Raw genomic sequence first — 24,177 nt, 5'->3', positions numbered from 1 at the left:
CTGACAGTTACATCTCACCCTATGACAAAGCCATCTATTATTATAGCTTTTATTATAAATGTTCAAATGACCCAGGAGCCACATTAAAAAAAGAAATATTTTTATCTTGACCCAAGGATCCAAAACAATATCATTTCAACACATAATCCCTATATAAAATTAAGGGGATATTTTGCATTTTTTCTGAAGTCTTCAGAATCCAGTGTGTATCCATTTACTCCGACAGCACATCTCAAGGCCACGTGTGGCTGGTGGCAGCTGAAGGGGAAGCACGAAGCTACCCAGTGCTGAGCAGAGTTGCAATTCTTAATTTAGGGGAGGAAAGTGCTCTCTGAATAGTCAGATCCCCCCACCCCACTCACAAATTAGGAAGTTTGAACTTATAGGCAGCACAAAGACAAACTGATCATCCTCTCCCCAGAAGCGAAACAGGTTAATATTGACCAAATAGAACCTTCTGGAAGCCTGGAGCCCTGAGCTGGCATGGGCCGGGAGAGAATGTTCAACAGCACCTGCAACCCAGGCCAGCTGCCTCACCGCAAGCAATGATGGCAGCTCCCATCTGGAGTATTTGTTACTGAGCAGACATCAGGTCTGCCCGCGGGGCCCCTGTGACGCTCATCGCAAGTCCTCAGGAGAACTGATCTCACTACAAGAAAGTGAGGCTCAGAGAAATTCAGCGTTTGTCCAGAAAGGTAGAGGCTGAACTAGGATCCAAACTCAGTCTGAGCGGACAAAGCCAGGGACGTTGCCGCCCCTTTCACCCCTTGGCGATGCCTGGAGTTGGGGTACAATTAGTTCCTGGGCCTGACGGTGAACCTCTCTGGTCCTGTTGAACATTCATGCCTGGTAACGATCCTTCGATGAGGGACAGGATTTCTTGGAAGGATGAACAAAACAAACCCTTCCTTTCCCTTTGTACGTGGGTTAAAAGGTCCCAAAGAGAGATCTAACTTCCTCTCTGTTCACTTCCTTTTATCAAGGATGCTGTTTTCTTGGTCCTGCAATGCTAAACCAGGCCCTGAGTTGCAAAAATTCAAAAAGCAAGAGTCTTCCCCATCAGCGACACTAGGCTTCCTTGGGCCCCACCGGAGGTGCTGACCACATGCCAGGCCTGGGAGACCCAGGGACAGCTCACAGCATTTTGCAGATGGAGGTTCCCTTGCACTTGAAATTAAATCCAAATTCCTTTCCACGCCCAGGGATGCCCCAGGGTGGGAACTACTTGTCCCTCTGGCCTCAATCTGCTCCTTCAAGCCAACTTCCCACCTCGCTGACCTTTCTGTCTCTTTGAACACCCCGAGCTCGTGCCAGCTCTGGGCCCTGGCATTCGCGGCTCCCTCTTTCCAGGATGCTGGGTCCAAGGCTTTTTGGGGCTGGCTCTTTCCTGTTATACAGATTTTATTTCAAACACTGGCTTTCCCAACAACATGGGCCCACCCGTTCTCTTTTAACCACATTCTTTCCCAGCATCCCATTTTATATGCCTCATGTACTATCCAAAATTATATATGCCTGTTTGCAGTCTGCCCCTCCACCCGACAATGATAATTTCAGAGCCTCCCAACAGTGTCCTGACTCTCTCTGCTGCATCCCCCAGGGCCTGGCGTGATTTCTGTGCACAGTAGGTGCTTGAGATCCTGTTTGCTGAATGAACATGTCGAATGTAGCGGAAGGTTAAGCAAATGGCCCGAGGTACCGAGAAAGGCTTTTAATTCAATAGAAAGACATCCTGAACAGTTTGTCTATGAAAAAGACTGTATCAAACATAGTGAGCTCTTCATCCGAGAGAATCAGGCAGAAACTAGATGTCATGATTTCTAATGGTGACTGGACACAACCACCTGAGAGTCTAGAAAATATTTTAATTAAAAAAAGGAGGGGAAACCACGAAATAACCCTTCAAAATATTTTAATTTTCTCCTTAAGTCTTCTTATTACATAATTCACATCATGACCTAGATTTCAAATGTAATTAACTACAATATATTCCCTCCGTCCCACCACTGCAACATATTCGTGGAGAAAGGGAAATAACTAGAATATTCCACGAGCGGTAAATTTAATGCATCAGAAATAGCACTGCCTACAATCCCTCTGTCTGCAGGACAGCCTTGCAGCCCTTCAACAAAAACTAGTGGCACAGCTGGCACAGACCAGAAGCTCCTCTAGGATAACAGGGATGCTGGAAACACTCAACCAAAGTCGTTTAAGGGATTTAAAGAAAGGGATGGAAAGGAGGAGATTACGAATCGGGCGCCCAGTGTGGGCCAGGGGGCGAGCACGAGTGCATAAATGATCCCTTCTAATAGTCGCAACAGAACGAAGAGGTGGCTATTCTCATTTTATCTTCCTCCTTTGAAGCAATGAAAAGGTAACATATAGTCGTGGAAAAGCAAAGGCGCTTTTGCAGTTGGGCAGATGTAGGCTCGTATTCTTCTAGCTGTCTGAACTCAGGTAAGTGTCTTCCTTGTGTGGGGCTCAACATGCCAGTCTGCAAAATGGGCGAAACGTACTTCCACATGGATGCCATCAACATTAAGTAATATTACCCTTGCCAAATATATAGCACAGCAGACATTCGACAAATGAGAATGGTCTGCCTTTCTCCCCTGTTAAGGTTCGATGACCTTCTCATGGTCACAGACCTAAGAAGTGAGAGAAGGAACATGCCATGGGCCATCTCTAAAGCCCCCCGTGCTTCTTTTCCTTTGAATGGCAATGCCTCCCTGTGGGCAGTGGGGAGTGCATTGCAGGCAGAGGGGGGAGCTTTCCCAGGAAGATGAGAAGAGGAGAAAGGATGAGAGCTATAAGACTGCCAGACAAAAACAGGCATCCAGGGTGCTGAGTGATTTGATTTTCTGGAATGTACTGAAACCTCAGTGAGCACAACAGAACTGTCATTTCCATATCCAACCAAACTTCTGAGCAATCAACAGTGTATGCTTTTTTTGTTCCTCTTCAGGAGTCAAAAACACCTTCACTTTCACTTTTAAACAACTACTTAAGGGCACGTTGCAGTGATGTCGAATTTCCATCGTTGGCAGGTCATCTTGGAAACCAAGAGGGAGGAAACAGATTCAGCTCGTGCCTGTCAGTCTATGAAAGGACAGTGATATCTCAAGACTTCCATAAATATTTATTTTCTTGAAATTGCCTGCACATGACACTCTTCAACAAATGTTGACACTGCGTTTGTTTGGCTTTACTTATGGAAATTGCTGTGAGGCATACCTGACATGGGGGGAAAGGGTGCAGGGCAGAAAAGACCCAAGGTCAGTCCACATGACGCAAATAAGTTTCTCTGGGTCACATTTACTGTCTGGGGAAAGGAAGTGTAATTGGCCCCATTTTCCCCTTGAGAGAGAAGAGGACTTTTTGAACACGGACTCCTCCAGCCTTTCTACGCTGCCTGGCATCCACAGCAGTGCTGGGAGTTTCCCTATTTACAAAAGGCTGGATAATGAATTCTGCAGGACTGAAGGAAGGAAGTACCTGGACAAGTCAGGCAGGGCGGCATGGTGTGGCAGGGATTTGGGGCCAGAAGGTTTCTATCTCACTGTTGTTCCTGAGCCTCGGAGAATTCCGTGATACCATGACGGTGATAAATGCAAACTGTCCTCCAGGAGGTCTGAAGCCAACCTGCACAACATCCTTCTCCAAACGAGATGAGAGATCAGGGCCAAAGGGTCTGGATGAGGAGTTGCAGGTGGGGGGTGAGTTCAGCGCCCTACCCAGGGGCTCTGGAGGCCGCATTGCGATTGCCTAGCACAGTGCTTTCCAAGCTCAGACGTGCACACCAGTCCCCTGGAGATCTAGTTCAAAACGCAGATTCTAATCCAGGAGGTCTGGTGAGAGAGGCCTAAGAGCCTATGTTTCTAACAAGCTCCCGGGGGAACTGGCCTGCCCACCCTCAGCCCTCCGAATGGCAAGGACCTGGTGAGTTCCAGATCCCCGGGGCTCATTCGGGGACAGACTCTGATCGCCTTGGCCTGGGGCCGAGGGCGGCCAATGTTCCTTTGGTTTTTGTTTCTTCCTATTGTTGGGGCAGTTTGTTTTTAATTCCAGGATTGGTAACCATTGTGGTAGACAAAATAGAGAGGGACTGGCCTGGGCGCAGAGGTGGAATTAGCTGCAGAGGGGGGCGGAGGGGACATACTGGAATGAACAAAGGATTTAGAGCCAAAAACACCGGCTCAAATCTCAGCTCTATAATTTCAAATCCACAAGACGGCATTGAAACTTGGAGCCTCAGCTAGGAGGCATTGGCTCTATATACTAATTGCGAGGATTAACTAGAACGGCCTATGTGCAAGCTGTAGGTATTGCCACATTGCCTGGCCCATGGCAAGCCCTCAAATCATGCTAGCTATTTTTGTCCCTAAAAAAAAAAAAAAAGAAAAAAGAAAAAAGCCGGCTGTGGTATAAATGGGACTGGGGATGATAATTAGTCAAACACACTTGCTCGCGGTCCAAAGCACTGCAGTGACTCAACCAGACGGAGGCTCAAGCAAGAAAGGACAGTGACATGGAGAAAGGATCCAGGCTCTCTGTCTGTGAAGGGCCACGTGGTGGGTCCCCCGTAAATGCCCCCTGCAGGAAGGAGAAGCGGCCAGGTGTGCGGCAGGGGTGAGGCCCCGTGGGGGAGGAGGAGGAGGAGCTCCTCGACATGTTTAATCTGCGTGGCTGTGCACAGAAGGCAGCGGTGACCTAAATAAATCCTTCATTAGAAGCAGAGACACGCTGGCACAGGCAGCTCCGAGGAGCTCTGTGACAGGAGGGCGGACAGAGCCTCTCTTATTACTCGGTGCAGCGGGGTGGAAAAGGGGCCGTGCTAGCAGGCAGAAGACCCAAGACCCGCCGCCTTGGGGTACCTGGGGATGGGCCACTTCGGTCCCTGCTCCAGGTGTGACCCAACCTCCCCACAGGGGCCATGTGACTGTGGGCACTTCTGCGGCTGGGCAGACGACAGTCATCAACACCCTGCAGGTGGCCAACAGCCACGAATCCCTAGCATTTCCCCAGAAAGAGCCAGCAAAGACACACAGGCTATCAGAAGCCCAAGGGCCACATGTCATCATCTGGTCTCATCCTTAATCCCCGCAGGAGGGGGAGGTAAGGCAGGAGCAGCATGGGAACCCCAAGGTCAAGCACACAGAGCCTAAACTGAATTGGAAATCCAGGTCACCTGATTCCCACCCCACTGGACGCGAGACACGTGGAGATCTGTGCTTCCCTCGTGTGAGGGCAGAGAACCTTAGAATACTTTGCTGCTGAATATAAATATGAGCGAACCAAAGGAAATTCTTCTCCTAGACAAGCAAAGTGGAGGGAGGATTTATCTCGTTTCTTGAGCCTGCTTCTCTGGACTGAATGTCTGTGTTCCTTCAAAATTCGTATGTTAAAACCTTAATCCACAATGGGATGGTATTTGGAGGTGGGGATTCTACAAGATAATTAGGTCTAGATGAGGTCGTAAGGGAAGGACCCAGGACAGGATTAGAGACGGGATAAGCAGAAGAGAGACCAGGGCTCTCTCTCGGCCATGTGAGGACACATCCTGCAAGGCAGGAAGAGAGCTCTCGGCAGGAGCTGAACCCGGGGCATCTTGATCTTGGACTTCCCAGACAGCACCACAAAGTGGGAGAAAATGTTTCTTGTTGTTTCAGCCATGTGGTCTCTGCATTTCATTACAGATGCCCAGGACGAGGAACACACAGCACCTCCAGGTAAAAGCAAAGACAAAGGGTTTCCTGAGAATGCTGTGTATTTTCTGGGGTAACAGGTGACATCTAGGGTCAAAGCTGGCTGGATGGTGAGGACTTCAGCAAGCAGCTGTGTATGGATCTGTCTGAAGGACGCCACTGCTGTCAACTCCCCAGATGTTGGAGATGAAGGACCAGCATGTCTGATCTTTAAAGTTTTCCAGATTCAACTGTGGATATTTATGTGAAAACTTCTGATTTTTATGAAGGTCCCAGACAGGTATTAGTTGCCAAGTAAGGTGAAGGTGGGGGGTGGGGAAGACTGATGGGTAAGCCTGCAGACACTGGTGATGCCTGAGGTCCAGACTCTGCACAGAGGCGATCGCTTTCGCGAGGCACCCGCAATGTTTCTAAAATTGTTCTGAGTTACGGGGGATAGAGACAGAATCCAGCCTCTGTCCTCAAAGCACCCTGTAAAGTAGAAGACACACTTGGAAGGAGAGTGACCACTATGTTCAGCATAAGCACAGATCCGACTGCAGCTACGAGACAGCCCAGGGCTGGAGGAAGAGCAGGGGAGCCCCTGTACGATCCCCCGGAAAAGACAGCCGATGTCCGGGCGCCCATCTGGGAGGAGACTTGGGGTCTGCTCCTGCGCTGGGGCTGGCTTGGAGGGGCCGTCTGTGGGACACGGTGGCAGACCGTCTAAGGCTGCCCCAGCCAGCAGGTGTGGTGTCCAGAGAGGCTTGGGCTCAGGGATTTGGAAAGACAGGGAGGGAAAAGAGCCCTGGAGATGGAAGGAAGCGTCAGGTCCTGAGCCTGAATCCCAGCAACATCACTTACACGCTCCCAGTTGGGGCGACTTAATGGAAAATCTTGGAAGCTACTGCTCACGTTTGGCCCAAGATTTTGTCTTTCTTTTTGAATATGCCTGTTCTTGGTTTAACAGGGTCATTTAAAAACAGACATTTAAGTGAGCACTTGGCATTGACAGGGACCGGGAAACACACCAGCACATCAATGAGGCAGCCGGCCTTGCCCGGGAGGAGCTGAGGGGGGAACGGGCGTGGGGACAATTAAAGCGGGCTGCCGTAGCTGGTTTTGATTTGATGTCGCCCGCGTTTCATCCTGGCCTGAATTAAATCCTTCCCGTTCGCGTGATGGCATGGGATGAAGCAACAACACATTTTTTTTCTTTTTCCTCCACTAAACACACGTACACATGCGCGACTATGATTTCTTTCTATCCTTCACTTGACAAACTTCAAAAACACCAATCAAGTTGAATATTCTTTTTTTCTGAACCTCTGGGTTCCTCGAAATGAGTCGGTGTCTCCTCTGCCTCTCACTGGAGCTTTACCTTCTCTACGAGGAGTTTACTGAAACAGGGAGTACCAGTCTAATTATCTCACTCCTGAAGCGCCGTGTAATCTACCCGGAAGAACACCAAGACCTCACACTTGACACAACCTTCTCTGTGATCTCTTGTTATCTTGTTCCAGTATCTTCCGATTCAATATTCTACTACATGCTAAGTTAAATCAGCACCGGCCTGATCATTTATTCTTTCTGAATGTTGATGCAAAATAGGATTTCTATTTTCTACTTTTAAAATATTATTCATTTTTGATGACTTAAAATTTCCCAAACAACCTGGCATTAGGGGAAGATGTTCAGGAATCGTCATGATGAATTATAAGAGCTCAGACAGAAGGCGGAGGCTGGTGGTTAAAAGGGTGGGTTTGAATTCTGCCTCATCCCTTACTCCCCCTGGGGGACCAAAGACAAGTTCTGTGACCCTGTGGGCCTCGTTCGTCACCTGACATGTAGGGTTGGTAACAGCACTAACTTTGTAGATCGTCATGGGGATTAAAGGAAATACAGCACATAAAGTGCTAAGAAGAAAACCCTTATCAAATGTCATTATCATCACTGATCTCCAGCTTCCGTTGCTCCAGAAAGGTCCTACTCGGGTAGTCAATATCGCCAACACGGATCATCCCGGGCACAGACAATGCATCTCCACAAAGTCTTCTTTGTTTGAAAAGGTCAATTATGCACACAAGTGAACAGGATACTGAGCTGGGGCTTCGGGAGCTGAGGTCTAGCCCCAGGTTCTGTCCTGACTTCTGTGTGACCTTGGCGAGGACGCAGAAATACTCGAAGCCTTGTTTACAACAAGAAACAATCGGGTCATAAATCCAAAGATCCTCTGCCCTCTTATATCTACCCTGAACTGTGAAGGCTTTAGAGAAATCAAGAAACGCAATTGTTTGTCATGGCAAGATACTATTATGCCAAATGCCAAACAAAACGCTTACTATGGAAAGTAAACCACATCGTTTTGTTACTTGTGTGGGCAATCAATCTAACATTTCATAGGGTAAAGGTAGTCACATATATTAAATTTCTATACTGCTGAGGTCTTTTGGATAATGGGAAACAAGAGAGCTTCTAGCAGGAAAAGACTGTTCCCATGGGTCAGATCTCCCTAACGGCACCTGCCGCCTTGCTTCTATTCAGACCATATTCAGCATTCCTTCAATGAATATTAATTCAACCTAAGATGTGATTAAAAGGTGGATCGGCTGGATTTGGGGACAAACTATAAAGAATGCTTAGCCATCACTGGAACAAAACAAGTATGTAGAAATGAGCACGATATGAAGTGTCTCAGTGACAATAAAATATACAGTTAGAAGAAGCCCTTCAGCTTCTTTTCAGGGTGGGGGCAGAAGAGTTGCATGGAGTGAGCTACGATTCCCTTTACCCAACCCCAAAGGGTCAGCTTGATGACCTTCCAGGCTGGATGGAGACAGTTTAGGGCTTTTGCTTGCTTAAGTGAGGTATGGAAGTTTGGGGGTGAGCAGAATTGCTCGGGATAACAGAGGAGGGTGAGAGCCCCCACGGAGGTCCGACTACTTGGTTCTTACCACATATAACACTCAGCCTCTCTCTAAATAAATGAAGAAGTAACCTCTGAAGAATATTAGGATGTGAGAAAACCAAAGCGTCAGTCTGCCCAGAATACCTACAATTCAGAATCAAGACCTAAATAGATGTGCTATGTACCAGGCACTGGAACTGGAGACAAAGTTAGCATCCCCTCCCTTTCCGGGAACACCTCAGGTACCTGCCCGAGTGCAGGGGTGGGGTGGAAATCGAGGAGAAAGCATATATTAAAATAAGGGTGTGGCGAATGCACTGGGCTTAGGTCTGGAAGGGAGCTGTGGACAGGCTGCTTGTTAGAGGAGCAGAAAGACGCACGGCCAACAGAATCCTGCACACACATGCGTCATACATAAAATAGTTTGGCCACGCTCATGTGTCATGAGATAAGAACTGTTACAGACCTACATTTAGAAATAGTTTGGGGTGCCTGGGTGGCTCAGTCATTAAGCGTCTGCCTTCGGCTCAGGGCATGATCCCAGCGTTCTGGGATCGAGCCCCACATCAGGCTCCTCCTCTGGGAGCCTGCGTCTTCCTCTCCCACTCCCCCTGCTTGTGTTCCCTCTCTCGCTGGCTGTCTCTATCTCTGTCAAATGAATAAATAAAATCTTTAAAAAAAAAAAAGAAAGAAATCGTTTATGTCTGTGTTTCAAGATCAATGAAAAACGATGTAGGAGTGCAGGACCACGTCCCATGAACTGTTCTTCTTTCTCCAACTCTTTGTGAACCAGAAGGAAAAAGCAAAGGCATTGGTGGGGGAGGGAGTGAAGGAGAAGCAGGAGTCTGCCTGGAGCTGTGTCTGGTGAATTTGCAGGGACTGAGTAGGGTTCACTCACGTGGCACCCCAGGCAATTCCTCCCAAAAGGAACCCGTGGCCCCAAATCTGTGTGAGGGTGCATGAGTGTTTGCAAGTGCTTGTGTGTTCATGTGTGTGTGTGTGTGTGTGTGTTATGCACCTGTGTGACAGCTCCTATGATGAACTGGGTTTTCGAGGCTCCCTGCTACCCTAACACCCCTTCAAGGCCATTAATGCAGGAAAGAAGCCAACACACTCGTTGAGGCCCTGCAATCTGCCAGCCCATGCGATGCTTCTAAGACGATGAGTTTCCAGAGACGTCAAAAGAACAAAACTGACTGCGGCCATGTTCCCGTTCGACTTCAACAACCACCTTCACTTCCCCTGAACACGCAGGTGGGCCTTTGTACTTCACGCTGGTACCAAACCTAAACCAGCAGGCTTATTAGTGTCCCACGTGCTGTGGAAAAGGAGTAGGCTTGACAAGGAACAATGGTTCAAATTAAACGAGGCTTTGAAGATCATGCTGAGATTTCTGGTTTTGGCTTTCCGTAATTTGTCTGCAAATGCTAGAGTCGTGGAGACAAAGACATCGAATAATGTGAGTCACCAAACTGGATTCCAAGAGGATTCCCTTTTACCGTTGTTATCCTCCTTCTTCCCTCAGACACGACCCAGGGGTCCAGGTCATCCACTCAGGACACAGATACCAGGCCTCCTGCTTGCTGGCGCTCTCCCTGGCATTGTCCAGGGACACAGGAAGAAAATGGGTCCCCTCTAACCCGCCAGGGGCCCACTGTGTAGGAGGAAAGATACGGGGACAAATACTTCCAACCCACTGAGACACAGGCAGCTAGGGATAGACACTATTTTAGCAACTTAAAAATCAGCCAAGAAGAGGGTAGTTTGGGACATGCTTCATGGAAGAGATCCCTAAGAAACATTCTGAGGTCTGGTGAGGACAAAAACCAAGTTCAATGCTTTTAACCGAAGTCCAGCGTAAAGCATATGAACAGGGACATAGGGAAATGAATGAATGGTGAGGGAAGATCAAAGCAATGAGTTCAGATCTACTGGGATTAGTCCTTGCCTTAGTTATTTGCCCATGGAAAAGGTATTTTCCTCTCTGGGCCTCAGTTTCCCCAACCAAAGGAAGGGAATACTTTTTCTACCATCTTGAGTGGCTGTAAGAATTAAATATTACGGGGGGGGGGAACCCTAGCTCACCTGACACAGGATAGGTTGACCCTTAATGCATAGGAGCTCACTCATATTTGCTCAAGCCACAGTGGTGTGATGATATTAGCTTGAGAAGAAGAACGGAAGGACACCAGCAACACTTCAGGTTTTCTAACAACTAGGCTGCTTAAATAATTGTCATAAGAACGAACTGCAGCATTCCCCCAGTTGGCAAATCAGAAAAAAGAATTCTTCGTTGAAAGCAGAAAATTCTGCCACACGGATAGCTATGCAGAGAGATGCAGATGATAAGAAAAAGCCAGGATTCAAAGCATAAAGTGGCTCTTAACGTAATGTTTTTAAAGGACAACTATTATGAGGTAATTAGCCTTTGTGCCATCTTTAGCAGAGGACCATAAAGCACGATTCAAGTGAGCAAAGGCAGCAGGTGAAGGCACTTGTGGACACATGGGCTAGTTGAAATCAGCGGGGCCTGTGGCCTGTGTAACCAGGATCCTCACAGGCTGCTCGATGCCAACCACAGCCCTGCTGCTGCTTCTGGGGAACCCGGGAGGCGAAGGGAGGGTAGCTGGGGATCACAAGCCGGCAAGGCAGACCCACCTTCAAGACTGAAGGTGTGAAGATGTCCCGGAACAGGGTGGGGCGAGGATGGGGGAGGCTAAGGTCACGCAGCAGGGAAGAACGTTCTACAGAGGACAGCAGACATTTTCTCGGAACACCTTAATTCCCCTGTGGGGGACAAAGCATAGCCGCCCATCTGAGCTCAAGAAATCCGAACTCCAACATCAGCCTCCTCTCAGAAACTGCTATTTCTATTTATAATCCTGGCACTGTTACTTCCCAGCTCCACCAGCGGGGACCCTCCCACCCCTTCTCACCACACGTGTCCCGTGTGCTTCAGCAGTCCGGCACGCACGTCCTGGACCCGGCACGAGGGGTGCATAGCGGCGGGTCCTGCTCTCCGGGGAAGCTGCTTCCCGAAGATGCAGCCGAGCCGGGAAGTCATTACACCGATGCCACCTGCGTGGGAAAGCGCGCTCTGGGACAACTGAAAAGTCAGGGCCCCACTCGGGCCACGGGCCACGGGCCACGCTAGGCTGAGATAAACAGCCACCCCCCCCACTAAGCAGCACCTCCTCCTTAGCTGCTTGTCCCGCGTGGGTTGGGGGTGGGCCTCTGCTCACTGAAGTCTCTCAGAGACCTAGAAAGACAGAACACCTGCTGTCTCAAGTAGCGCCCGTCACCACGCCAGAGCGGAAGGGGAAACGCACAAGGCGCAAGGCGGCTCCCGAAGCTCTGAGCCAGATGCGACATCCCCCTCGCTTCCCTTGTGCACAGCGAGTCACAGGGCCACGCTGACCTCCGAACAGGAGAAGTGGAACCCTCGTGTCTGTGCACAGGACGACCACAGCACAGCTATTCAACACGCGGGCGGGGGGGGGGGGGGGGCAGTGGGTGGGGAGAGCTTCCAAGACAAGCCGGAGAGAGTGAGGTCTGAGCCTGGGGAGGAAGGCAGAGGGAAGGACGCCCACCGCTCAGGGCAGAACGCCCGCATTCCTGGCTTATCTGGCCGGTGGTGCTGTGGTCTGAATGTGAGGTGTTGCATTAAACAGACTACAGCAGGGGTGAGGCGCGAAAGGTGGGAAACTGAATGCCATGCTGCGGCATGTGAATTTTCATTACTTTTATTATAAAAGACAAAACGGCAAAAGAAAAGCCCGCCTTTGGACACCCACTAATGCACATTAAACACTCCGTATGAATCACCACATTTCATCCCCACGGCTCTGAAACAGAGGCTATCGGGGGCCTGAATAATTTCTTGGGTGCTGTCTGCCAGGCATTGATTCAGGGTTGATCCGGGTTTGGGGGCTCTAGACAACATCTCCAGCCCCCTACAATGTAATCTACTGAAACAGATTAAGCATTAAATAGGTAAGTGTATAAAATGCATAATTTAAAGTCATGAAGAATACATGAAGTTTAGAGAGATGACTACCTTGCCCACGGGGATGCTGCCACGAAGCAACGTGGCAGGGTCCACGCCTCTCCCTGTGTTTAAGGGGCCTGCACTCTAATACGCTAAGTAATGGGGATCCATGGGATGTTCTATCAGCAGGCAGGGCAGGGACCTGATTAGGTTTTGCAAAATTTGCTTGGGTCACGGGGCGGGGCGGGGGGGGAGATTTACATAGAGAAATACTGCAGATGGCAAAGGATGCTGAAAGTTACTGAGCTAGGAAGGAAAATAAAAGTGAAAGCAGAAGAATACGAGATCTGTATTTCAGCTGAAGACAGCAATAAAAGACATTATGAAACGAAGCAGGATCAATCGCCGACTGCAGTGTACAAACCTGAGTGTATCAGTTGCTCAAAGGCAAGAGAGATCAATTCAGGTTACTGTATTCGATTAACTGCTGTCTTCCACTTTGTCAAATGTCTGTGTGCCTCTGTTTCCCCTTTTATAATTCTGAGCTATGGGCATGTGACCCAAGTTTTTGACTAATGGGACCTACAGGGGAATCTTTTTTATTTGTTTACTTGAGATAGAGAGAGCGCGCGCGAGAGCGCAAGCAGGGGGAGGGGCTGAGGGAGAGAGAGAAGCAGTCTCCCCGCTAAGCGGGGAGCCCAGTTCAGGGCTTGATCCCAGGACCCCAAGATCATGACCTGAGCTGAAGGCAGACGCTTAACGGACTGAGCCACTGGGCGTCCCCCTACAGGGGAATCTTGCACAGGCTTTTGAGAAAGATGTCCTTCCCTGATTAAAAGAAGAGAGTCCCCCCACCTTGCTCTCTACCAAAATTAGAGCAGGATGATGAGAGGGGCCACCCGGGGACACCATGGCCCTCTCACCGCCTGGAGGGGATCAGCCAGAAGGAAGAGGCAGACCAGAAGGTGATACATGACTAGGTCCTTAAGGACATTCCTGCTTTTCAAATACAGTCAGCCTGACCAGCACGCAAAGCTAATGGGTGCTACCAAGTACTCCATTGGGATGCTTAGTCCACCGCAGGCTCTCAAACAGATGTTTTACGGGCAGTACATTATGTGATTCTCACCCCAAACGTCCATGAGGACGTATAAATCCAGTGAACACGTAAGGCAAATAAGTTTAGAAAATCAAAATCATTTCCCCAAAGTCAAATAATATACTCCCCTCTGGAGCAGGAGGTGTCCCTCTTGTGCCCAGTCACCAGGAACTCCGGAGGACGCTCTCCCCTGGAGAAAGACTGAGGAGGGCAGGCCCATCCCCCCACCCCCGGCAAGGGTTGGTTCCTATGCTGTGTGTAGATGGGGCTTAGAGACCAGAAGTGCCTAACCACTTCACAGGGAGCCACAGGGCCGAAGAGATGCCCCCTGAAACCCTCTTTAGAAGCGCTGATGCTCACTGAACAGAAATTTAAAACCAAACCAAGAGCCACAAAGCCCCTTGCAGTCAGAGGAGGACCACAAGAGGCACCGCGGCCAGTTCCTCCACAAGATGGCACTGGGTCCCCTTGTCTCGCATCTTTATCTGTGATTTTGTGCCACACGGACGGGAGAGAGTCTGGAGCTTCACCTCTTATACCCCGCTCCCTGTTCCTCCCAGCGTCCCCATGACAGCTTTGTGTCCTGCCCTCAAGGCCGTGGACACTCAGCTGGGGTCCTGGGAAGCTCTGCGGAAGGGAGCGGGGATGACAGCGTGGGGATTTAGGCAGAGGCTGCTAAAGACTGCCCCTTTACAACACGTCGCGGCCTTGCATGTTCTTCGAACTCCTGTCTGTTTTTTAATAGTTTCCCTGCCCTGGCTTCTCCTCCAATTCCTTGTCTTCCCTCCCCTCTTGCTGGGGATCCCCCTCCTCTCTCTACTGCGTGCCTGCCCTAACAGCTCCTTCCATACCTTCTCTACATTGCTGCTTCTCATCTCTTGGCCCAGAAACTGAAATAAGTTTTGTTTAAATTATATGAATGAAGACAAGAGAAACAAAGAGCAAAAGACTCAGACCGTCTCCCATAAAAATGTCATGTGCGATCAGTCCTGGTCTCCATATAGGATACTGAGCGTGCTTATGGCTTTCTTCTGTCATCTTAATAACGGCATCTTTTTTTTTTTTTTTGGTAATGTTAACTATGATCCGGGCACTGGAATGCTCGCCATACTCATTTGGTTTACTGGGCGCTAAACGGTCCTCTGTGGTAATTTAAATTATGCCCATTTTGCAGATGTGGAGACAGAGGCTTAGCAATGAGCAGTTACGCCTCCTGCTGCGTGGCTGAGGAGCACGGTGGATTCTAACCAGCTCCCTGGCTGGGTAAGCCTGTGTGCGAACCGCTGCGCCTTTCTGCCTACTTTCGAGTCCAGGCTGCACGTGAGCACGTGGCTAGTGAGCAGCTCAGGTTAAATGAAGAGTTAGTAATGTGTTCTGCCACAGAATCTAGTGATCGGGCCGAGCAGTATCTCAGCCCTGCAGAAAGCATAAAAATGCTCGGAAGGTCTGCAGGCAACAGAAGCCTTTTTAATTTCGTTCCCCACCAGGTTATTACCTAAATTAGAAACACAACATTTTCACTGCCATTGTCAGAACAAGCTACTCTAGCGGTCTTAGGGGAGCCCTCTGACTCCATGTTATCACCTGAGGTCATCCACTTGGAGGAGTGAGTCTGGAAGGCCCCCTAACAGTTTTATTAGCTTTGGATTCAGTGGATGAGGGAGCATTTGCAGGTGTGGGTTTTCAAAGCACAAAGTTTCCTTCAGTGGGCTCGGTGGAGGTCTTGTGTGGGCCTCGTCTTTGCAATCCCAGCCCCACAGGAACAGGCTCGGTGTTTGTGTCGAATAAGACACTGCGTTGGTGGACTCACTGCTACCCTGGTGGCCTCACGGGGTAGAAACACCTTGCAGAGGGTGCTGGGAATAATCCGGCGCACGCCGCCACCACTTGGGAGAGAATCTGTCTCACTTATTAAATGCACTGAGAGACCTGCTTTGCCCCACAATTCTTTTGCTTCTTCAAGCAAACAAATAAGCTTGCCGTGGTTTGATGGTTGCTTAGCTCACCGGAGAAAACAACCCTTCGTTTTCTTGGACCACACCCAGGTCCAAGGTCAAGATTACTGTGCTCTCCCCTCTCTAACTTCCTAGACTTACAGGACTTTCACCAAAGTAATCGCTTAGAACCATCTCCACAAGAATAGGAATGTTTAATAAAATATAGGACTTCCAGTTAAATTTAAATTTCACAGAATAATGAATAATTTCTTAACATTCAGTATCTGGGATACACCTGTGCTAACACATTGCATGTCACTTCTCTGAAATTCAAATGTAACTGGACATCCTGTAGTTTTATTTGTAAAATCTGGCAATGCTACGCAAGAAGAACGTGTGTTTCCTTGGGTATTATGCTAAGCATTTTATATTGGCAATCTCTTATAATTCTCATTAGAACGTTGACAAGACTGAAGCCCAGAAAATTGTCTATTTCTCACGATGCCACAGCCAGTAAGGGCGAGATCAGAAATTCAAACAGATGTGACTTCAAAAGCCATGCTCCCTCCGCCCCAAGAATAACTCCAAAATCTAATCCCAGAAATCTGTCACTGTCACCTTCTCCCTCCTTCCTATCCAGGACGCTGGGAAAAATCTGGTGTAAGACGTAATTTAAATAAAGTGCCAGCGAGTTTTCCGGAGGAGGCGCCCAGCCCGCGCTCGCTCCTCACCACTCGAGTATTTATTTTTCTGAGCACAGCGAGGCAAGCATGCTTTTCATTTCAGATGCGTCTGCAATCACCTTTCTCCCGCTGTATTTAACTGCTGATGCAGGACTCTGATTTACTCTCCTCCAGGAAGGAGTGGAGACATTTACATAAAACAGTTTACCGCAGGGTGTAGGGAATCTGCACCCTTCTAGGCGAAATTCAACAAGACACAAAATGCGTCTCGGAAAGTGCTGAAATGGAAGTTCTTGACGAATGAAAGGAGATGCGAATGTTTTAAATCTAAATATATTTCTTCGTTTATAGAAAATACGGGCTCCTCGGTCTGGGGACTCAAGGCGTCTCCACCTTGAACCATCTGCTCCCTGCAGGTAGAGAATCAGCGGCTGTGGATCGGGGTCTGCCGCCCTCTTTCTGAGGATCTAAGAAAAGTTGCCCAGACCTCAGTTTCTTTAAATATAAAAATGAAGATGCTAAGAGCTCCCATCTCCCTTGAAGGGCTAGGTACAAAGAGGAGAATGTGGATATTATCACGGTAAACAGAAATAAGGAATTATCAGTTTCATTCTTATCTCTTTTTTTTCAGTTTTTAAAAATTCTTTTGAAATCTTTTTTGCATTCTTTGCATGCCAGAGTGCTTTTGCACAGCCAGGATCTGTTCCATGAAAGGGGGTGTGCACAATCATGCCAGCTACTCACCTGCACTGACCACATGGGGAATCCCTAATTGGGACAGATGAGGCCTCAGCGAGGGCTTGGGGTGGGGGGTCCATACACGCGTTGACTATGTTTTAGCATCCTTCTCTGGCTCTTCTCTCCATGCCTCTCTCTTTCCTTAAATATTTCTTCCCCCACGAAGCCTTCCCTAGTTCCCCCAGACAGAAACGTTGCCTCTTGTTTCTTTTCTGAGTAACCACTTGGAAGGAGGCACACTGTTCTAGGAGCTGGTGGGAGAGACACTGGTGTGGGTCCAGATGTCTGCTCGCCTAGGGCACGGATTCTGACGGGGAGTCAGAGACAGTAAGAAGATGACTCCAGAGAATCATCATTGCCACAAATCTTGATGTGAGAGAAAGGCTTGCAATGAGAGGAAGAAACACAGTGATTGCAGGGAGGTGTTCTCCAGGAAAGGCCCGCCACTGACCAAGGCAGAGGCCCAAGCATTAGGCCTTCACCACCTCCTAGGCAAACATGTACTCATTTACCTGCCTGCGAGACTAACTATAAGTTCTTTAAGGACAAGACCTACTGTTTTTTTTTGTTTTGTTTTTCTTCTGCACAAATGCCCCAGTGACAAGAGGCAACATCAAAGCCTGGGGCAGTTTGGGGGAGGGTGTATCAGAGTCGCAAAGGGCACAAGTACATTTCACACATAGAGTCAGTTTTTAAAATACTTCATTTTTGTGACGCAGAAAGAACTTTCGTAATAATACCAAATGCCATTGCCAGGTAAAGAAATTAAAGCTTCAAAGTATCTTCACTGATGATGGGGTCCTGGTTTCAACTAGGTAGAGCCACAGAGATGGAAACTCTCGTAGCACAGATCAGATTTTCGATTAAAGAGGTGCTGAACCTCAGAGTTCTGAGGGCCCTAACTCAATAGTGAAGACGGCCTTTCCCCGCTGCTTCCTCACCTTAGTTACCTACTCTGTCGGGATCATTTATTAACGTCTTCCTTGCTGGTCTATGGTCTCCTTAAGGACTGGTCCTTGATGGGTTCTGTGCGTTAATGGACTCCAGCACTTACTCTAGTGTCTGGCACATGCTGGACACTCAGTAAGCAGGCTCAGTAGCCGATTTCGTTAAACTTAAGAGAACAGTCTGTGATCAGGGGTTTACACACAAGAGCGACTCCGAGAATATAATCAAGTGTCTAAACGCCCACATGCAGGAATCTTTTATGTCAGATGGTGACATTTTACTTTGAATACGTTGAGTCCAGACTAAAACTCTGAGGTCCCTGCTACCTGCCTGAGGTTTTATCCCCTGCACCCTGGATTTTCAGATGGCCTTCCTCTGATTTATCCTTAGCACTACCCTACCTAGCGTAGGACAGATCGTACTTATTTATCTTGCTTTCGTCTGTCCCGTCCACTAGAAGCTAAATACAACGGCAAGGATTTCCATCTGTGTTATTCCCTACGGGGTCACCAGGGAGTAGCACCATCCTCAGTCCGTGGTCAGAACTCGGGACACCTGCTAAAGGTCTAAATGTGAACACTGCAACTAAAACAGGGAACAGGAGCAATACAAGCAAACACTCTATAACCATGAAGGTCCACTCACTGGATGCTGTCTACACAGCATGCGCCATACACCCTTGCACCAAAATTCCGGGTGACCGATTTCACGAAGTCTCATATTCCCACCCATTTCTTTTCTATCCCCAGAAACCAGAGGCCATACACTGGAGGCCTGTGGGACGGATATAAGGCCTACCTACAGAAGTGTTCTGCTTGGCCCACATGGTATTATTTAAAAATACTGACTCCGCTGCTGGCACTTAAAACTCAGTAGATTCCACATAAAATTGTGAACTTACACACCATCTTGAAAAAAAAAAAAAAAGAAAAGAAAAGAAAATCAGATGTGGCCGGAGCGGGCCAGAGGTCCCACTGGCAACCCGAAGTTGGGTCTGAGCTCAGGTGCCCACTCCCCTCTTCTTACCCATGCACAAGCCCTAAAGCCTGTTTCGCTCCAGCAGTGAGTGGCCTGGCCACCTAAGGCATTTTGGTGTGCGACCCCTGCTGGAAAGCTACCAAAAAGCAGGCAGCATGGAGAAAAAAAAGTAAAGATGCCAACTGGGATCTATTTCTGTTATGTTCAAGCTATTCCTCGGAAGAATAATGTATTCATTTTTCTAGAACTCTGGTGGTACCACATAACTATTGACAAACTATGGCCCAGTAAATATTATTCTAACGGCCTGAAAAAGCTATGAGCTTAATTCCCTGTGGGTAGAGGAAGCTGAGAAAGCTTCATGCCGGAGGCAGGCCTGAAGAAGGATCGGGAGAGGCTGTACGTCAGCTGGTTACAATTCTGGCTAGCTCAAAGAGAAAAAGGAATTTACTTGAAACTAAGGGTTACCTCTAGGAATTGAGGAGAAGCTGAAAAGCCTGGCTTGTTAAAAGGGAAGGGATAATAGGAACCTTAGTGTCAGGGAACACGGCAGGATCATGCCATGGGAACAGGACCCTGGGGAAATCCTGACATATTCATGCCGTTACTGACGTCACTTGATCCATGACTCAGGGTGGTAAAGGAACACGTAGCTGTCCTTGTGTCCTTCAGCTAGTCCCTCGAGATGCCCCGTCCCAGGTGGGGTCATCCTGAGGCCCAGTGCAGGGCCCAGAGAGATGAACAAGCCAAGAGAGCTCCACCTCCCACCGAGAAGTCCCTCCATGGGCACCTTCCAAAATGCAAAAGTCCTCTATGGATGAGGAGGAGTTTAGGAGGTGACGGGACAGATAGGACACCGCAAACAGTGCAGCGGAGCAGAAGGAGAACAGACAGACGAGAGCTCCAATCTGGAATCCTCTGTACCTTCGGAAAACCAGTTAACTTTTCTTCTGATCTGCAGATTCCAAATCTTTAAAATAGAAAGCATGCCATCTGCCTGTGCACAACACAGGGTTGCTGTGAAGATTCCGTTCAATCATTCATTCACTGATTTCAAAAATACTTATGGAGCCTTTACTAAGTGACCAGGCACTTAGCTAGGTCCTGGGGGCAATTTGGAATGCCGAAAATGCAACGGAGAGCCCGTGCTTTATGCTGATGACAGATTTAGAAAAGGGAGACCGAGGTCACCTCCTGAAATTGAGCATGTATCACTTTCCCCAACTGATACACTCATTTGCAACTTTTTCCTTTCCTGATTAATCAGTATCAGGGCCCTTCGTCCAGATAGATAGATAGATAAATATAGATAAATACATAGATATAATTTAGGACATATAAAATCTATAAAGCTAAAAAGAAAAAAAAAAACTCTAAAAAATTTAACTCTGACCCTGAAAACAAGAGACTAATTATCCCGAGAAGCATTGAGGTCTGGTACTGATGGATTTCAGGTCATCACAAGGAGATACTGGCCCATTACATGAAATCCTCTCTCCCATTTAACGTTTAGCATATGTAATTCACAAGGACATACACAAATTGTAATTAAAATTAACATTAAAATAGACCTAATGAACTTCGCAGGAAAAGCATGTTCAGTAGCCCTGAACATACTCCACCAGGGTTTTAGAATTGCCAAAATGCTTTTCACATACATTTTCTCACTTTTTCATAATAACCTTTCAGTCTCTATTTTTCAGAGGAAGAATCTGAGTGATTCTTTCCCTCAGAGAGGGAAAGATTATTTGCTTCAGGCCTGGGGCAAGAGGCTGGCTCCAAATCCAGCTAGCCTGATCGCCAGCCTCCCCACTTAGAAAGGGCAGCTTCACGGGAAGCCCTGGGTCATTGGGATTGAAGGAAGATACACCAAAGTGTTGGGGAACAACCCCCTTCTTTTCCAAGGCCCACTGAGAAGTTACAGCATTTCCTACATAGCCACTAGAACATTACTACTCTCCAGCTTCACCTTCACCCCTTCCAGGACTGCTAGGACTCTGGCTTAGAAACAAGCCCTGCAACTTGCTGTCTGAGCCTTGACCCTGGGCATGGGCTCTTTGAAATCAGGGCATCAATCTATTTTAGGGTTGCTCTCCCCAACCTCTAGCCTCAACAGAGAGAATAGGACTCAGTACTCACAGTGGGCACATGCTACCCTGGGTGGATGCCCTGACAGAGGGGAAAGGCAGTCCATATTTCCAGCCCCTTCCAGGCACCATCAAATGGTGATTCAAGGTAAGAAAAGCTTCCACATTGCCTTCCTTTCAAAGAGCTCTTTCAGGGCTTTTCCAGTAAGGGAGTTTCCTCTTTTGACAACAAAAGCACAAGCCTCAGCTGAATTGTGGAGTCCAAGTAAAGGGTTCCTGAACATCTACACCGTGCAAAGCAAGGCTTTAAGCTGGAGGACTCCTGGATTCATAGCTGGGGTACCAATTACAGAGCTAAGAGCCCTGGGCTTTTCCTGATCCCATTAGCAAGTTCAAAGTACCACTTTCTTGCCAGTTTCCTAAGGAAAACACACACACACACACACACACACACACACACACACACACACACACACACACAAACAACAACAACAACAAAAAACCCCAGAAATCTCCTATCTTAAAGCTGCAGTGCCTCCTACACCAGGCAGCTTCACCAATTCTCACTCAATGCTACTGTCCTAATTAACTGCTAGGACTTAGGAGTGCTTAGTCACGAAGTTGTTGATCCCCCGCCCAACTCGGCTGAGAGTTAAAGGGACCCAGGGAAGCCCCAAAAGTCTCCTTGAGAAACTGCTCTTTTTCTTCCTAGCGCTGGAGAAAACCTTATGTAACACAATGGTCCATTTGAACATGTTACTTCTGCAGCCCTATGGGAGTAAAAGAATGTAAACCCTGAAAATACGAAGAGTAAAGCGGGGATTTGGAGCTGCAGAGTCCATCTCCTGGAATTTCACGAGGTCAGGCTCATCTAATTGCGCTCAATCTTTACTGAAAACGCTGAAAATAAGAATAATTCCAAATGCCAAAGGATGGGCTTTAGGAATACAGGCCGGCAGAAGTTAGGGTATGCCCCCCCCACCCCTTTTTAAGACGGAATTCCTGGAATTAACTCTTGAGTGGAAGTCGGTAATTGCATTTCAATAAAATAAAGTGAGATTTGGCTGCAAAGCGCGAACGCACGAGTTAGGACCCAAAGGATCATGTATGCGCTTGGGCTGCAGCACAAAAGCCAGCCAAGGAAGGGACTTCTCCGGGTACCGGCTCCCTGGGCATGCGGCGCGCAGAGCAGCGCAGCGGAGCCGATGGTGCCGGGGTTTCGAGAGCTGACTCCCGGAGGAGGAGCAGGTATACTCCATCCCCAATTCCTTGTCCATTTCTTGGAGCCGCTCCCTGCTAGCAGGGGACCGCTTCTGGGAGCGCAGGGCGAAGAGAGTGGATTTGGAGTCGCCTCCCCAGAATCCCCCCAAAAGCATCTTCCTGCAAGTAGTGGATAAAAATAGCCGGCGGATAATGCTGGGGGAGGAGCGAGACGCGCGCAAGGCAAGGCAAGGCAACGTCTGGTCCAGCACAGTGGAGGGCGGTGGAGGGATTCAACCCCATTCCCAAGAGAGGGGACTGGGTGTGCGAGAAAGCGCGGACGCCCGCCCGCGGAGGAGATGAAATGGAAGGCGCCCGGCGCCGGTACACAACCTCGGGGCGAAGCACACCCCACACCCGCGTCCTGCATCCCCGCTCCTGCTCTCGCTGGCTTCTCCATCCTATTTCCAGCTCTGGAAGCCGGCCCTCCGGCTCCCGGGACAGGCAGGGGCCAAAAGGGGGAGCAGCGCGCAGTCCTCCATCTGGCTCCGAGAGCGCACCTGGAGACGTCAGCCTTGCGGAGTCTGCCCGTGGATCTGAGAGGGGGTCTACTCGCTACCTCCGCGGGTGGGCGCCCCACCTCCCTGCACCCTCATCTGCCGCCACCACCCAAGGTGCTCGAAATAGAAACAGAAGCAGAAAAAAAAAATAGGTAAAAAGTAAAATGGAAAAGCAGGGCTGTGTAGAATTGGCATTCGGAAAAGAGGCTACCTACAGTTCATCGCCTTAATCTCTCTCCTCCTGAGCATCCCCGCCCCTCGGGAGATGTCCCAAGTCTCCTCCACTCCGACCAAATGCAAAGGCAAACCAGACCCAGGTTTCCCCCACCCTAGATGCTCTCTCGACCCACTGACTTCTGCTGACTGTATCCCTGCTCCAGTTGCCAGCCAGAGTGGTACCCGGGCTTTGCTGCGCGCTGCGCTCCGGCTGCCCCGCACGGTCCTAGGGAGATACGGCGGGCAGGAGTGAGCCCCCCGACTCTGCTGGGGGAGGATCCAATCCACAAAGTCAGAAACCGCATACCTGTCCATAAAATAAAACATTAAAAAAAAAAAAAAGCACTCCCTCGGGATTTGCAGAACTGAGAGGGCAAGGCAGGAGGTGAGAGGATGGAAAACCCCGGGTCTCTCCTTCCTTGCTCCCCCTACATCCACTCTACTTGCTCCAGCCTCGACTCACCTTGGGCTCTGCGCTTGCCCTAAATTCGGGACGCCAGGTGAGGGCACCCTGACGGTCCCCGGTCTTGCCACTCCCCAGGCTGGGCGGCCCCCGCCCCAGGCGCGCGGCACTCACCTGAGCAGCGCCGCGGTCGAGCCGGTCCGGCGCCCGAAGTCGGCTCTCGGGCTGAGCCATGGGCAGCGCCGCGGAGTACCGGCGGCCAGCGGAGCAAGCTTCGGGGCGCCTCGGGACAGGCGGGCGAGGCAGGGGATGCGGGCACTCACGGAGACCCGGCAGTGGCGGCGGCTGGCGGCTGCCCGCGCGCCGGGGACTTTGCAGGAGGGAGGCTCTGGCGATCAGTCCCGCGGAGGGGAGGAGCAGGAGGAGGAGCAGGAGCAGGAGGAGGGGACGGAGGAGGCCGGGCCCTCAGGGAGAGCGCGCAGGGCAGAGGAGGATCGCGAGCGCCCACTGCTGCCCGGCCGGCTCCGGTGCTGCCCTGAGTCGGGCCGGCTTGGCTTGCGGCGCCGGGTTCAGGCCTCCAGCGGACGGGTCCCGGACTAGTCGATCTGGCCCAGCGGCGCGGCGGCTCCTTGGGTTCAGTCCAGGGGGAAGGGACCAGCGCGGCCGGGGGGTGGGGCCAGTCATGGGCTGGGTGATGCTGCCTTCGCGGCGAATCTGGGACATCCTGTCTACTCCCTCTCCCCGGCTG

At 49.6% G+C, this 24,177-nt stretch overlaps 1 protein-coding gene across 1 annotated transcript in view; it reads right to left on the bottom strand.

Annotated features, from left to right (window-relative positions):
• Positions 1-23,921, bottom strand: part of HS3ST1 (heparan sulfate-glucosamine 3-sulfotransferase 1) — a 30,038-nt gene extending 6,117 nt beyond the window's left edge. Inside the window, exon 1 of the mRNA XM_045771396.2 lies at positions 23,604-23,921. The gene's annotated coding sequence lies outside the window, so the exon portion shown is untranslated. The remainder of the gene's footprint in view (positions 1-23,603) is intronic.
• Positions 23,922-24,177: the final 256 nt, after the last annotated feature.

The sequence above is a fragment of the Ursus americanus genome, chromosome 8 (assembly GCF_024610735.1).
Source record: "Ursus americanus isolate L20-20 chromosome 8, mUrsAme1.1.p, whole genome shotgun sequence".
NCBI classification, from domain to species: Eukaryota; Metazoa; Chordata; class Mammalia; order Carnivora; family Ursidae; genus Ursus; species Ursus americanus.
Note: the sequence above shows the minus strand (reverse complement) of the source record. Positions and strands in the feature narration are given on the sequence as shown.